General features: G+C 34.8%; 1 protein-coding gene across 1 annotated transcript in view; it reads right to left on the bottom strand.

Moving 5' to 3' along the window:
* The window catches only part of LOC133657666 (protein FAM53B-like), a 101,123-nt gene extending 89,510 nt beyond the window's left edge, over nt 1–11,613 (bottom strand). The window contains exon 1 of the mRNA XM_062059275.1: nt 11,476–11,613. The gene's annotated coding sequence lies outside the window, so the exon portion shown is untranslated. The remainder of the gene's footprint in view (nt 1–11,475) is intronic.
* Nucleotides 11,614–18,164: the final 6,551 nt, after the last annotated feature.

Here is an 18,164-nt window from a genome sequence, read left to right as displayed (position 1 = left end):
TGGTTGTGTTGTGGCTAATAGAGTATATATATGTCTTGTGTTTATTTACTGTTGTAGTCATTCCCAGCTGAATACCAGGTACCGTGAGTATGCAGCCTTGGCTGCTAAACATTTGATAGCTTGACCGTATGTGCGCGTCACGTACGTAACTTTTTAAAAATATATAAGCTTTGTGAACCTTGGGTTAGGTGAACGGTCTTTTGGGCTGAGTGATTGTGTGTGTTGATCAGGTGTTTGAATTGTATTGGCGTGTTCTATGGAGCTAGGAGCTAGCAGGGGAGCTAGGAGCTAGCGTAACAAACACGCAGGTGTTTTTATGCAGGATTAATGTGTGGCATATTAAATACAAGCCTGGTTGTGTTGTGGCTAATAGAGTATATATATGTCTTGTGTTTATTTACTGTTGTAGTCATTCCCAGCTGAATATCAGGTCACCCCCGGCTCTCACAGCATCTTCCCTATCTGAATAGCTTCAACTCCCCACTAGTCCTTCACTTGCACTTTACTCATCCACAAATCTTTCATCCTCGCTCAAATTAATGGGGAAATTGTCGCTTTCTCGGTCCGAATCTCTCTCACTTCATGCGGCCATCATTGTAAACAATAGGGAACTTTGCGTATATGTTCAACTGACTACGTCACGCTACTTCCGGTAGGGGCAAGCCTTTTTTTTAATCAGATACCAAAAGTTGCAATCTTTATCGTCGTTGTTCTATACTAAATCCTTTCAGCAAAAATATGGCAATATCGCGAAATGACCAAGTATGACACATATAATAGATCTGCTATCCCCGTTTAAATAAAAAAAATTCATTTCAGTAGGCCTTTAAACATTGTCAAAAAGTATGTTGTTTCAACGTTGTATTTGTGTTGAAGAATAGTGGTTAGGAAAATGACCAAATTTCAATGGTTAAATCAACGTCAGAACCCAACATTGATTAAACGTTGTCAAAACGTATGTTGTTTCAACATTATGTTTGGGTTGTAGAATATTGGTTGGGAAATTACCAAATTTTAAAGGTCAAATCAACGTCACAACCTGACATTTATTAAACATTGTCAAAAAGCATGTTGTTTTAACGTTGTATTTGTGTTGTAGAATATTGGTCGGGAGAATGACCAAAATTCAATGGTTAAATCAACGTTAGAACCCAACATTGATTAAACGTTGTCAAAAAGTATGTTGTTTCAACATTATGTTTGGGTTGTAGTAAATTGGTTGGGAAATTACCAAATTTTAAAGGTCAAATCAACGTCAGAACCTGACATTGATTAAACATCGTCAAAAAGCATGTTGTTTCAACGTTATGTTTGTGTTGAAGAATAGTGGTTAGGAAAATGACCAAATTTCAACGGTTAAATCAACGTCACAACCTGACATTGATTAAACGTCCTCAAAAAGCATGTTGTTTCAACGTTGTATTTGTGTTGTACAATATTGGTCGGGAGAATGACCAAAATTCAATGGTCAAATCAACGTCAGAACCCAACATTGATTAAACGTTGTCAAAAAGTATGTTGTTTCAACATTATGTTTGGGTTGTAGTAAATTGGTCGGGAAATTACCAAATTTTAAAGGTCAAATCAACGTCACAACCTGACATTTTTAAACATTGTCAAAAAGCATGTTGTTTTAACGTTGTATTTGTGTTGTAAAATATTGGTCGGGAGAATGACCAAAATTCAATGGTCAAATCAACATCAGAACCCAACATTGATTAAACGTTGTCAAAAAGTATGTTTTTTCAACGTTGAATTTGTGTTGTAGAATATTTGGTAGGGAGAATGACCAAAATTCAACGGTCAAATCAACGTCACAACCTGACATTGATTAAACGTCGTCAAAAAGTATGTTGTTTTAACGTTGTATTTGTGTTGAAGAATAGTGGTTAGGAAAATGACCAAATTTCAATGGTTAAATCAACGTCACAACCTGACATTGATTAAACGTCGTCAAAAAGTATGTTGTTTCAACGTTATGTTGGGGTTGTAGAATATTGGTTGGGAAATTACCAAATTTTTAAAGGTCAAATCAACAACACAACCTGACATTGAATAAACTTTGTCAAATAGTATGTTGTTTCAACGTTGAATTTGTGTTGTAGAATATTTGGTTGGGAAATGACCAAAATTCAATGGTCAAATCAACGTCACAACCCAACATTAATTAAACATTGTCAAAAAGTATGTTGTTTCAACATTATGTTTGGGTTGTAGTAAATTGGTTGGGAAATTACCAAATTTTAAAGGTCAAATCAACGTCACAACCTGACATTTATTAAACATTGTCAAAAAGCATGTTGTTTTAACGTTGTATTTGTGTTGTAGAATATTGGTCAGGAGAATGACCAAATTTCAATGGTTAAATCAACGTCACAACCTGACATTGATTAAACGTCCTCAAAAAGCATGTTGTTTCAACGTTGTATTTGTGTTGTAGAATATTGGTCGGGAGAATAACCAAAATTCAATGGTCAAATCAACGTCAGAACCGAACATTGATTAAACGTTGTCAAAAAGTATGTTGTTTCAACATTATGTTTGGGCTGTAGAATATTGGTTGGGAAAAAACCAAATTTTAAAGGTCAAATCAACGTCACAACCTGACATTTATTAAACATTGTCAAAAAGCATGTTGTTTTAATGTTGTATTTGTGTTGTAGAATATTGGTTGGGAGAATGACCAAAATTCAACGGTCAAATCAATGTCACAACCTGAAATTGATTAAACGTCGTCAAAAAGTATGTTGTTTTAACATTGTATTTGTGTTGAAGAATAGTGGTTAGGAAAATGACCAAATTTCAATGGTTAAATCAACGTCACAACCTGACATTGATTAAACGTCGTCAAAAAGTATGTTGTTTTAACGTTATGTTGGGGTTGTAGAATATTGGTTGGGAAATTACCAAATTTTTAAAGGTCAAATCAACAACACAACCTGACATTGAATAAACGTTGTCAAATAGTATGTTGTTTCAACGTTGAATTTGTGTTGTAGAATATTTGGTTGGGAAATGACCAAAATTCAATGGTCAAATCAACGTCACAACCCAACATTAATTAAACATTGTCAAAAAGTATGTTGTTTCAACGTTGTATTTGTGTTGAAGAATAGTGGTTAGGAAAATGACCAAATTTCAATGGTTAAATCAACGTCACAACCTGACATTGATTAAACATCGTCAAAAAGCATGTTGTTTCAACGTTATGTTTGTGTTGAAGAATAGTGGTTAGGAAAATGACCAAATTTCAATGGTTAAATCAACGTCACAACCTGACATTGATTAAACGTCGTCAAAAAGTATGTTGTTTCAACGTTGTATTTGTGTTGTAGAATATTGGTTGGGAGAATGACCAAAATTAAACGGTCAAATCAACGTCACAACCTGACATTGATTAAACATCGTCAAAAAGCATGTTGTTTCAACGTTATGTTTGGGTTGTAGAATATTGGTTGGGAAATTACCAAATTTTTAAAGGTCAAATCAACGTCACAACCTGACATTGAATCAACGTTGTCAAAAAGTATGTTGTTTCAACGTTGTATTTGTGTTGTAGAATATTTGGTTGGGAAATGACCAAAATTCAACGGTCAAATCAACGTCACAACCCAACATTAATTAAACATTGTCAAAAAGTATGTTGTTTCAACGTTGTATTTGTGTTGAAGAATAGTGGTTAGGAAAATGACCAAATTTCAATGGTTAAATCAACGTCACAACCTGACATTGAATCAACGTTGTCAAAAAGTATGTTTTTTCAACGTTGAATTTGTGTTGTAGAATATTTGGTTGGGAGAATGACCAAAATTCAACGGTCAAATCAACGTCACAACCTGACATTGATTAAACATCGTCAAAAAGCATGTTGTTTCAACGTTATGTTTGTGTTGAAGAATAGTGGTTAGGAAAATGACCAAATTTCAATGGTTAAATCAACGTCACAACCTGACATTGATTAAACGTCCTCAAAAAGTATGTTGTTTCAACGTTGAATTTGTGTTGTAGAATATTTGGTTGGGGAATGACCAAAATTCAATGGTCAAATCAACGTCAGAACCTGACATTGATTAAACGTTGTCAAAAAGTATGTTTTTTCAACGTTGAATTTGTGTTGTAGAATATTTGGTTGGGAGAATGACCAAAATTCAACGGTCAAATCAACGTCACAACCTGACATTGATTAAACATCGTCAAAAAGCATGTTGTTTCAACGTTATGTTTGTGTTGAAGAATAGTGGTTAGGAAAATGACCAAATTTCAATGGTTAAATCAACGTCACAACCTGACATTGATTAAACGTCCTCAAAAAGTATGTTGTTTCAACGTTGAATTTGTGTTGTAGAATATTTGGTTGGGGAATGACCAAAATTCAATGGTCAAATCAACGTCAGAACCTGACATTGATTAAACGTTGTCAAAAAGTATGTTTTTTCAACGTTGAATTTGTGTTGTAGAATATTTGGTTGGGAGAATGACCAAAATTCAACGGTCAAATCAACGTCACAACCTGACATTGATTAAACATCGTCAAAAAGCATGTTGTTTCAACGTTATGTTTGTGTTGAAGAATAGTGGTTAGGAAAATGACCAAATTTCAATGGTTAAATCAACGTCACAACCTGACATTGATTAAACGTCCTCAAAAAGTATGTTGTTTCAACGTTGAATTTGTGTTGTAGAATATTTGGTTGGGGAATGACCAAAATTCAATGGTCAAATCAACGTCAGAACCTGACATTGATTAAACGTTGTCAAAAAGAAGGTTGTTTCAACGTTGTATTTGTGTTGTAGAATATAGGTTGGGAAATTACCAAATTTTAAAGGTCAAAACAACGTCACAACCTGACATTAATTAAACATTGTCAAAAAGCATGTTGTTTCAACGTTGTATTTGTGTTGTAGAATATAGGTTGGGAAATGACCAAAATTCAATGGTCAAATCAACGTCACAACCCAACATTGATTAAAGTGTATTGTTCAGTGTTTCCCATAAACTGCCAAGATACCTGTGTCGGTGGGGGTGTGGCTATGGGCGTGGTCACCATGACACCATCAAGTAATTTGCATAATTTACTACAATATGATTTTCTCTAAAAAGGCTCAAAAAATGTATACTTACTAATTAATAATAACAGTTTTGTTTTAAAAGTCCTTCCATCCATCCATCCATCCATTTTACAATATAATTACAACACTTTATGTACATATATATATACAGATTTGAACAATAAGTTATTCACTGAAATATATTTATTAATTGTGGTTCTTACAAAAAATATATCTTGTAAAATATAAAAGCTAAAATGTCTCTTAAAGCTCTGCCCCTTTAATTAGTGCATACTAAATAATTTAACTTTAGCCTACTACTACAACCATATTATTTACCAGCAACATAAAGTGAAACAGAGGCAGAGGTGTCCTGCCACAGTCAGTAACAAATAAACAGAAAACAGTAGTGGTCAAATACAAATAAGGCAACAAGAGAAGTATCCTACACTTCTCTTTTGTAAAGTACATCTGAACAGCCTATATGGGCATCTACATCAACTATATGATTTGCCTGAGAAGCTAGACAGGACAACAACAACAAAAAATTTAATAGAGAGAGTCCAGTCCATAGTGGATCTAACATAATAGTGAGAGTCCAGTCCATAGTGGATCTAACATAATAGTGAGAGTCCAGTCCACAGTGGATCTAACATAATAGTGTGAAAGTCCAGTCCATAGTGGATCTAACATAATAGTGTGAGAGTCCAGTCCATAGTGGATCTAACATAATAGTGTGAAAGTCCAGTCCATAGTGGATCTAACATAACAGTGAGAGTCCAGTCCATAGTGTATCTAACATAATAGTGTGAGAGTCCAGTCCATAGTGGATCTAACATAATAGTGTGAGAGTCCAGTCCATAGTGGATCTAACATAATAGTGTGAGAGTCCAGTCCATAGTGGATCTAACATAATAGTGAGAGAGTCCAGTCCATAGTGGATCTAACATAATAGTGTGAGAGTCCAGTCCATAGTGGATCTAACATAATAGTGTGACAGTCCAGTCCATAGTGGATCTAACATAATAGTGAGAGTCCAGTCCATAGTGGATCTAACATAATAGTGTGAGAGTCCAGTCCATAGTGGATCTAACATAATAGTGAGAGTCCAGTCCATAGTGGATCTAACGTAATAGTGAGAGTCCAGTCCATAGTGGATCTAACATAATAGTGAGAGTCCAGTCCATAGTGGATCTAACATAATAGTGTGAGAGTCCAGTCCAAAGTGGATCTAACATAATAGTGTGAAAGTCCAGTCCATAGTGGATCTAACATAATAGTGAGAGTCCAGTCCATAGTGGATCTAACATAATAGTGAGAGTCCAGTCCATAGTGGATCTAACATAATAGTGAGAGTCCAGTCCATAGTGGATCTAACATAATAGTGTGAGAGTCCAGTCCATAGTGGATCTAACATAATAGTGAGAGTCCAGTCCATAGTGGATCTAACATAATAGTGAGAGTCCAGTCCAAAAAGGACCTCTGTTTAGTATTTAATGAAGACTTAGGCCTGCTTTGTTACTGTATTTTAATGTCGGTACTTGGAGGGCCAAGTTTTTTCCCCCGAGATGTCACTTGGTGTTTTGAGAACTACTGCGTTAGTTAGACTATGTCGCTGCAACATGCTTAGTTCTGGAAAATATTACGTGAAGTTTTATGGTTGTAACAAGTCGATATCATATTATCATTCTGTAGTTCACTTTAATTGCTGTTAAAATGGTCAAATATTGCTAGTACATTTAATAAAAGTTGTATTCCATTGGAAGCAATAGTTGCCAAAACTTATTAAGTCACCTTTCACGTTGTATTTGAGCCTCGCAAATCAGTTTCAACAGTAGCTTAAGGTGACTCGTCGCCATGTTAATTTGCCCGTGTCCTCGCTGCTCTGACAACAGAAACAAAACCTCACTATTGTTTCAAGCTACTGCCACTCAAACACAACTCAGTGTTGTCATTGTTGATTTAAATGCTCACTTATAAGTCATAATGAGCAGTGACTCATATGGTTGTTGTCACCAGAGGAAGCTAACATGCAATGTGCGGTCGGAGATTGCAGGGCATCTCATAAGCCTTGTTAACACTTGTGTCTCATGACAGTCTCTGTGTGTGTGTGTGTGCGCGTGTGTGTGTGTGTGTGTGTGTGTGTGTGTGTGTGTGTGTGTGTGTGTGTGTGTGTGTGTGTGTGTGTGTGTGTGTGTGTGTGTGTGTGTGTGTGTCGTCGTCGTAGTCTCGTCATGACATTGCTGGTTTTACGAGCAGAGGAGCATGTTCGGCAGCGCACACACACAGAGTACTTACAAGCAGACACAGTGTGTAGACAGAAAAGGGAGAAGGACGCATTTTGGTGTAAAAAGTCAAGATAAAGGTGAAGTTATAACACTGAAACACCCTCAGGAAGAGCTGCTTTAAGACATGGCTAGCTAGCTAGTGGCTAACATGCATCCGCATCCATCTACTTCTAAATCACTAATCCTTGTCTCCGTGGCGACAAATAAAGTAAGTTTCTTACAAGTAGCATTATCACTGGAGGACGAGGAATAGCTAAACATGCTTCACTACACACCGTAGGAGGATACAATAGCTCATTGGCGTCACAATGTAAACAAACGCCATGGGTGGATCTACACCTAACATCCACTGTAATGATACCAAGTACAAGAACATATCTAGTCGATACTACTAAGATTATATTTATATTTTTATCGACACAAAATCTTTTTTCCTTTTATTTTTAATTCATATTATATTAATAAAGTCAGTAAATACGTCCCTGGACACATGAGGACCTTGAATAAGACCAATGTATGATACTGTAACGACATGGTATCGGATCGATACCTAAATGTGTGGTATCATCCAAAACTAATGTAAAGTATCAAAGAAGAGAAGAATAAGTGATTATTACATTTGAACAGAAGTGTAGATAGAACATGTTAAAAGAGAAAATAAGCAGATATTAACAGTAAATGAACAAGTAGATTAATAATCAATTTTTACAGTTTGTCCCTCATAATGTGTACAAAATAATAGGTGTATAAATGACACAATATGTTACTGCATACGTCAGCAGACTAATTAGGAGTCTTTGTTTGTTTACTTACTAGTAAAAGACAAGTTGTCTAGTATGTTCACTATTTTATTTAAGGACTAAATGACAATAATAAACATATGTTTCATGTATACTAAGATGTTTTGTTACAATAAAGACAATTATGACATTTTTTGTGGTCACCTTTATTTAGGAAAGTATCGAAAAACATTTTGGTACCGGTACCAAAATGTTGGTATTGAGACAACCCTAGTGTGTGTGTGTGTGTGTATGTATGTATGTATGTATGTATGTATGTATGTGTGTGTGTATGTATGTGTGTATGTATGTATGTATGTATGTATGTGTGTATGTATGTGTGTATGTATGTGTGTATGTATGTATGTGTGTATGTATGTGTGTATGTGTGTATGTATGTATGTATGTATGTATGTGTGTATGTATGTATGTGTGTATGTGTATGTATGTATGTGTGTATGTATGTATGTATGTTTGTATGTGTGTATGTATGTGTGTATGTATGGGTGTATGTATGTATGTATGTATAAGTGTATATGTTTGTGGAAAGTGTGTATATGTGTGTGTACGTATATGTGTGAATGTATGTGTGTATGCATGTGTGTATGAATTATGTGTGTATGTGTGTGCGCGCGTGTATGTATGTATGTATGTGTGTGTGTATATGTGTGTGTGTATATACGTGTATGTATGTATATGTGTGTGTATTTATGAATATGTGTGTATGTGTGTATATATGTGTGTGTGTGTGTATGTATGTATGTTTGTGTGTGTATGTATGAATGCGTGTGTGTGTGTGTGCATGTATGAATGTGTGTGTGTGAATGTATGAATGTGTGTGCAAGTGTGTGTGTGTGTGTCATGCACATAATAGTGTGATTTAGTATGCACTAATTAAAGGGGCAGAGCTTTAAGAGACATTTTAGCTTTTATATTTTTATAAGATATATTTTTTGTAAGAACCACAATTAATAAATATATTTCAGTGAATAACTTGTTGTTCAAATCTGTATATAAATATGTACATAAAGTGTTGTAATTATATTGTAAAATGGATGGACGTTTAAAACAAAACTGTTATTATTAATTAGTAAGTATACATTTTTTGAGCCTTTTTATGCAAATTACTCGATGATGTCATGGTGACCACGCCCATAGCCACGCCCCCACCGCCACAGGTATCTTGGCAGTTTATGGGAAACACTGGTATGTATGTATGTATGTATGTGTGTATGTATGATGGCGTGTGTGTGTGTGTATGAATGTGTGTGTGTGTGTGTGTGTGTGTGTGTGTATGATGGCGTGTGTGTGTATATATATAAAAATGTGTATGTATGTGTGTGTGTATGTATGAATGTGTGTGTCTATGAATGTATGTGTGTGCATGTGTGTATGTAGGTATGAATGTGTGTGCGTGTGTGTGCGTGTATGAATGCAAGTGTGTGTGTGCGTGTGTGTGTCATGCACATAATATTGTGACGTGTGTGTGTGTCAAGCACATTATAGTGTGTCTGTGTGTGTGTGCATGTATGTTTGTGTGTGTATGTTTGAATGCGTGTGTGTGCGTGTATAAATGTGTGTGTGTGTGCGTGCGTATGTGTGATGCACATAATAGTGCGAGGTGTGTGTGTGTGTGTCATGCACATAATAGTGTGATGTGTGTGTGTGTGTCATGCACATTATAGTGTGTGTGTGTGTCACGCACATAATAGTGTGATGTGTGTGTGTCACGCTCATAATAGTGTGATGTGTGTGTGTGTCACGCACAAAATAGTTTGTGTGTGTGTGTGTGTGTGTGAGGGTGTGTGTGTGTGTGTCACGCACATAATAGTGTGATGGGTGAAAGTAGGGTATTTCTGCACAGACTCCACATGCAGCAACAGGTCAGCCATGCATACAACTTACACACACACACACACACAACTTAGCACACATACAACTTACACACACACACACAACTTAGCACACATACAACTTACACACACACACAACTTAGCACACATACAACTTACACACACACACACAAATGAGCACACATACAACTTACACAAACACACAACTTAGCACACATACACAAATTAGCACACATACAACTTGCACACACACACAACTTAGCACACATACAACTTACACACACACACACACAAATTAGCACACATACAACTTATACACACACACAACTTAGCACACATACAACTTACACACACACACACACAACTTAGCACACATACAACTTACACACCCACACAAATTAGCACAAATACAACTTACACACACACACAAATTAGCACACATACACAACTTAGCACACATACAACTTACACACACACACACAACTTAGCACACATACAACTTACACACACACACAACTTAGCACCCATACAACTTACACACACACACAAAAATTAGCACACATACAACTTACACACACACACCACTTAGCACACATACAACTTACACACACACACAACTTAGCACACATACAACTTACACACACACACACAACTTAGCACACATACAACTTACACACACACACACAACTTAGCACACATACAACTTACACACACACACAAATTAGCACACATACACAACTTAGCACACATACAACTTACACACACACACACAACTTAGCACACATACAACTTACACACACACACAACTTAGCACACATACAACTTACACACACACACAACTTAGCACACATACAACTTACACACACACACAAATTAGCACACATAAAACTTACACACACACACAACTTAGCACACACACAACTTACACACACACACAAATTAGCACACATACAACTTACACACACACACACAACTTAGCACACATACAACTTACACACACACACACAACTTAGCACACATACAACTTAGCACACACACGCAACTTAGCACACATACAACTTACACACACACACCACTTAGCACACATACAACTTACACACACACACAACTTAGCACACATACAACTTACACACACACACAACTTAGCACACATACAACTTACACACACACACAACTTAGCACACATACAACTTACACACACACACAACTTAGCACACATACAACTTACACACACACACAAATTAGCACACGTACACAACTTAGCACACATACAACTTACACACACACACAACTTAGCACACATACAACTTACACACACTCACTAAGTCATTCTTCACTTTCGCCCCTCCAATGATGAAGGGCAGTATTTATCACGACGACTTTTGTCGTAAAAGCCCAACAAAAGTGTCGCAAAGTAAGTGTAGTCAAGTTGGGAGGTACAACAACAACTACAACAACAACAACAACAACGACGACGACGACGTCATGTAATAGAATGTTTCCTACCTGCCCAGCAGAGGCTCTTCCCAAGTTAGGACATGTTGACGGAGAGGAAGGAAAGTTCCAGCAAGACTGCGAGCAGCACAGCAACAAACTGCTGCTTACTTACTCGCTCTCTGCTGCAACAATGTCCGCCTCCTCCTCCTCCTCCTCGCCGCGGGGGGGGCGGGGGGGAGTGTCGACAAGCTCCTCTCCCCTGTAGTGACACCGGCGTCCGTTACAACAAAAAGTACACATTTACACAATTTAAATATACTTAATAAACCATAGGAGACAACAACGAACTATTTGTGACGGGATATGACGAATAACGCGACATTAGTAAGAGACAACACCCCCGTGGAGTTGGTATGTTCCACTGTGGTCCTCCCTCAGCCCTTTACACTTCACACACTCTCTAAATTACATTTGACATACTCTCTAAATTACACTTGATATACTCTCTAAATTACACTTGATATACTCTCTAAATTACATTTGACATACTCTCTAAATTACACTTGATATACTCTCTAAATTACATTTGACACACTCTCTAAGTTAAATTTGACACACTCTCTGAATTACATTTGACATACTCTCTAAATTACACTTGATATACTCTCTAAATTACATTTGACACACTCTCTAAGTTACATTTGATATACTCTCTAAGTTACATTTGACATACTCTCTAAGTTACATTTCACATACTCTCTAAATTACATTTGACATACTCTCTAAGTTACATTTAATATACTTTCTAAGTTACATTTAATATACTCTCTAAGTTACATTTGACATACTCTCTAAATTACATTTGACACACTCTCTAAGTTACATTTGATATACTCTCTAAATTACATTTGATATACTCTCAAAGTTACATTTGATATACTCTCTAAATTACATTTGACATACTCTCTAAATTACATTTGACATACTCTCAAAGTTACCTTTGACATACTCTCTAAGTTACATTTGACATACTCTCTAAATTACATTTGACATACTCTCAAAATTGCATTTGACATACTCTCAAAGTTACATTTGACATACTCTCTAAGTTACATTTGACATACTCTCTAAGTTACATTTGACATACTCTCAAAGTTACATTTGACATACTCTCTAAGTTACATTTGACATACTCTCAAAGTTACATTTGACATGCTCTCTAAATTACATTTGATACACTCTCTAAGTTACATTTGACATACTCTCTAAGTTACATTTTACATACTCTCAAAGTTACATTTGACATACTCTCCAAATTACATTTGACACACTCTCTAAGTTACATTTGACATACTCTCAAAGTTACATTTGACATACTCTCAAAGTTACATTTGACATACTCTCTAAGTTACATTTGACATACTCTCTAAGTTACATTTAATATACTCTCTAAGTTACATTTGATATACTCTCTAAGTTACATTTGATATACTCTCTAAGTTACATTTGATATACTCTCTAAGTTACATTTGACATACTCTCTAAGTTACATTTGACATACTCTCTAAATTACATTTGACATACTCTCTAAGTTACATTTAATATACTCTCTAAGTTACATTTGACATACTCTCTAAGTTACATTTGACATACTCTCTAAGTTACATTTTACATACTCTGAAAGTTACATTTGACATACTCTGAAAGTTACATTTTACACTTCAAATACTCTGAAAGTTACATTTTACACTTCAAATACTCTGAAAGTTACATTTTACACTTCAAATACTCTGAAAGTTACATTTTACACTTCAAATACTCTGAAAGTTACATTTTGGGTCTTTTCCAGATTATTTATTGTCGCAGAAGAAGACTAAAACATCTGTGAATTAAACCAGAGATATTAAACTACTTTGAATGTGCTTTTAATACTACCGACTAGACTCTAGTCGGTATATTGTAATACTATAATAATGTAGTACTGTATACTCGCACTATATTGTAGTACTGGATTGTAGTACTATATTGTAGTACTATAATCATTGTAGTATTGTATTGTCGCACTATATTGTGGTACTATATTGTAGCACTATAATAATCTAGTACTATAATGTAGTACTATAATCATTGTAGTACTGTATTGTCGCACTAAATTTTTGTACTATATTGTAGCACTATAATAAAGTAGTACTATAATGTAGTACTGTAATCATTGTAGTACTGTATTGTCGCACTAAATTTTTGTACTATATTGTAGCACTATAATAACTAGTACTATAATGTAGTACTATAATCATTGTAGTACTGTATTGTCGCACAACATTTTTGTACAATATTGTAGCACTATAATAATATAGTACTACCTTATAGTGCTACAAGTAGCATTTAAATTGTAGTACGATAAGTAGAATTATATTGTAGTACTATAATGATTGTAGTATTTTGTTGTAGCACCCGCCTTCCGCCCAAATGCAGCTGAGATAGGCTCCAGCACCCCCCGCGACCCCAAAAGGGACAAGCGGTAGAAAATGGATCGATGGATGGACTACAATAATATGGTACTGTAATGTTACACTATATTGTAGTACTATATTGTAGTGCTATAATAACGTAGTACTATAAGTAGCATTATATTGTAGTACTATAATATTTGTACTGCTGTATTGTAGCACTACAAACATGTAGTACTGTATTGTAGCACTGTATTGTAGTATTATATAATAGTACTTTAGGGTACAATTAAATTGCAGTACTATATTTCAGTACTATATGGTATTACTATGTGGTAGTACTATATTGTGGTATTATATTACAGTACTATATGGTAGTTTTATATTGCAGTACTATATCACAGACCTATATTATAGTACTATATGGTAGTATTGTATTGTAATACTATATTGTAGTACCATATTGTAGTATTATATTACAGTACCATATTGTAGTACTATATTGTAGTATTATAGTATAGTACTACATTGTAGTATTATATTGTAGTACTATATGGTAGTATTATATTGTGGTACTATATTATAGTACAGGGGTCGGCAACCCGCGGCTCCGGAGCCGCATGCGGCTCCTTGACCACTCTGATGCGGCTCAGCTACATACATACTGACCACCCCGATTTCCCCAGGAGTTTTATGGATCTCAGTGTCCCTCATAGATTTCTCCCAGGGAAAAAAGAATACTATTTACACTCTAATTATTAAATTAAGGGCATGCCCCAATTGCACTGCAGTAATTGCCCTCTATAGCACTTACATACAGCGTGCCAGTCCAGCCACATGTTGCATGTTGTTATTACCTGCGCACACAGGAGACAGCAAAGCATACTTACTCATCAGCCACACAGCTTACACTGACGGTAGCCGTATCAAACAACTTTAACATTGTTACATTACAAATATGCGCCACACTGTGAACCTACACCAAAAAAGAATGAAAAACACATTTCTGGAGAACATCCCACCGTAACACAACATAAACACAACACAACCATTACCCAGAATCCCATGCTACCCTAACTCTTCCGGTCTACAATATACACCCCCGCTACCACCAAATCCCCCCCACACATCAACCGGGCTGCACTAGCATCAAATTTCCACGTTAAAGTGCGTGCCGGTGCGTGTGTCGGAGACCCCTGGTTAACATAGCACAAAGCGTTTAAGCTTTGTATGCGGTGTTATTCATTTTAAATTTTAAAATTTTTTTGTGGCTCCCATTACTTTCTTTAATTTGTGAAACTTGCCAAAATGGCTCTTTGAGTGGTAAAGGTTGCCGACCCCTGTTATAGTACTATATATAGCTATTGTATTGTAATAATATATTGTAGTATTATATTGTAGTACTAAATTGTAGTATTAGTTTGTAGTACTATATGGTATTATTGTATTATAATACTATATTGTAATATTATACTGTAGTACTATATTGTAGTATTATTTTATAGTACTATAAATTAACTATATATATATATATATATATATATATATATATATATATATATATATATATATATATATATATACACATATATATATATACATACATACATACATATATATATATATATATATATATATATATATATATATATATATATATATATATATATATATATATATATATATATATATATATATATATATACACATATATATATATATATATATATATATACATATATATATATATTTTTTTTTTTTTTTTTTTTTTTAAATATATATATATATAGCTGTCTTGGTTTGGACACGACAGCTATATGTATATATATATATATATATAAATATATATATTTTTTATTTTTTAATTTTTTTTATATATATATATAGCTGTCTTGGTTTGGACACGCCAGCTATATGTATATATATATATATATATATATATATATATATATATATATATATATATATATATATATATATATATATATATATATATATATATATATATATATATATAACCAAGACAGGGGGCCGCATTGGGCTAAATAAATTTGGCCAGGGGGCCGCATTGGGCTAAATAAATTTGGCCAGAGGTCGACTGCATGCAAAGTGACTCTATATATATATATATATATATATATATATATATATATATATATATACATATATATGTATATATATAGCTGTCTTGGGTTGGACACGCCTGGTCTACAGTATTAAGACTTAAATCAGTATTAAGACTCAAACCAATCATCGAAACATTATTCATACGTGAAACAAATGCAACACAAAGTGCTTTGTATAAGTAAATAAGTGTGCAGAGACGAAAATGTGCTTAAAAGTTTGCCTCGATTAAAGCAGGGGTGTCCAAAGTGCATGTTCTTAATGTATGTTGTGTGTGTGTGTGTGTATTTATATATATATATATTAGGGATGTCCGATAATGGCTTTTTGCCGATATCCGATATTCCGATATTGTCCAACTCTTTAATTACCGATACCGATATCAACCGATACCGATATATGCAGTTGTGGAATTAACACATTATTATGCCTAATTTGGACAACCAGGTATGGTGAAGATAAGGTACTTTTTAAAAAAATTAGTAAAATAAGATAAATAAATTAAAAACATTTTCTTGAATAAAAAAGAAAGTACAACAATATAAAAACAGTTACATAGAAACTAGTAATGAATGAAAATTATTAAAATTAACTGTTAAAGGTTAGTACTATTAGTGGACCAGCAGCACGCACAATCATGTGTGCTTACGGACTGTATCCCTTGCAGACTGTATTGATATATATTGATATATAATGTAGGAACCAGAAAATTAATAACAGAAAGAAACAACCCTTTTGTGTGAATGAGTGTAAATGGGGAGGGAGGTTTTTTGGGTTGGTGCACTAATTGTAAGTGTATCTTGTGTTTTTTATGTTGATTTAATTTAAAAAAAAAAAAATAAAAAAATTTTAAATTAAAAAACGATACCGATAATAAAAAAAACGATACCGATAATTTCCGATATTACATTTTAACGCATATATCGGCCGATAATATCGGCAGGCCGATATATATATATATATATATATATATATATATATATATATATATATATATATATATATATATATATATATATATATATATATATATATATATATATATATATATATATATATATATATAGCTGTCTTGGTTTGGACACGATATTATCGGACATCTCTAATATATATATATATATATACATTGTGTGTTATATTACACTAACTCACTTTGTCACCTACAATACAAAGCCTAAGATGGATGTTTTGTTAGATAGCTTAGCATATATTGACTTTCAACACCCCTGCTGGAATATATTTGTCCTCATTACTTTTCCAGCTCTGCGCTGCCATGGAAAACTTCCCCTGCAACATGTTGGAGACATTCCCCTCCCATGAAATCCCATCGAGACAACTTCCAGCTGAGAGGAGCAAAAAGAAGAAGAAAACCCCAACATAAATATTTGCAGTATCACACTCGAGAGCGTAGAATGAAAGCGTGGTATTCATGCCGGAGTCCACACGCTTTCACGTTACGAGCGGAAGAAAAGGCTTGTTTTGCGACCAGCGCCAACCCCCAAAGTGCTGACTGTGCGCTTTTTCGTGCAGGCCAGGTGGGTGCCAAGCAGCATATTGTGGTCTCATGGTGGACATGACTTGTGGTTGGATGCATTGCAACGGCAGGAAGTGATGGACGCGGGCAGAAGTGTCGTAAATTACAGTCTGCAATGAAATCACAAGAAAAATGTGTAAAGATCGGAGTTCCCCCATTCATGGGAAACTTCTCCAACTCCTTTTCATGCAGGATACTGGAAAGTTCCAAAACAAGAAAAACTAGATGAGGCAATTCCTGAAGGAATTGTGTGTGAATGCTCCAATGCTGAAGTTGAACTGAATGTAAGAACAGTTTGAATGTTGAAGAGTTTGAATTTCCAGGAAAACCGGAATTTGATTTGGAACTGGGGAAAGCGTTAGTTTGAATCTCCGGGATGAGTGGAATGTGTTGAATGGTTTGAATCGGTTGAAAAATGTGGAAATGGTGGAAGTTTGAAAAATGGCCAATTCATTTTGAATGGGAAAAATGTCCCGGAAAACCTGCAATTCTGGGAAATCGGGGAATGTGTCAAGGGAAAGCCCGCAATTCCCGAATAGGCTGAACAGTTTGAAGTTGGAACGCTTTGAATCGGGTGAAAAAATGTGGGAGTTGTGAAACTTTGAAAAATTAATTTCAATGGGACTTTCATGGAAATTTGGTAATTCGGT

The sequence above is a fragment of the Entelurus aequoreus genome, linkage group LG09 (genome assembly GCF_033978785.1).
Source record: "Entelurus aequoreus isolate RoL-2023_Sb linkage group LG09, RoL_Eaeq_v1.1, whole genome shotgun sequence".
NCBI lineage: Eukaryota > Metazoa > Chordata > Actinopteri > Syngnathiformes > Syngnathidae > Entelurus > Entelurus aequoreus.
Note: the sequence above shows the minus strand (reverse complement) of the source record. Positions and strands in the feature narration are given on the sequence as shown.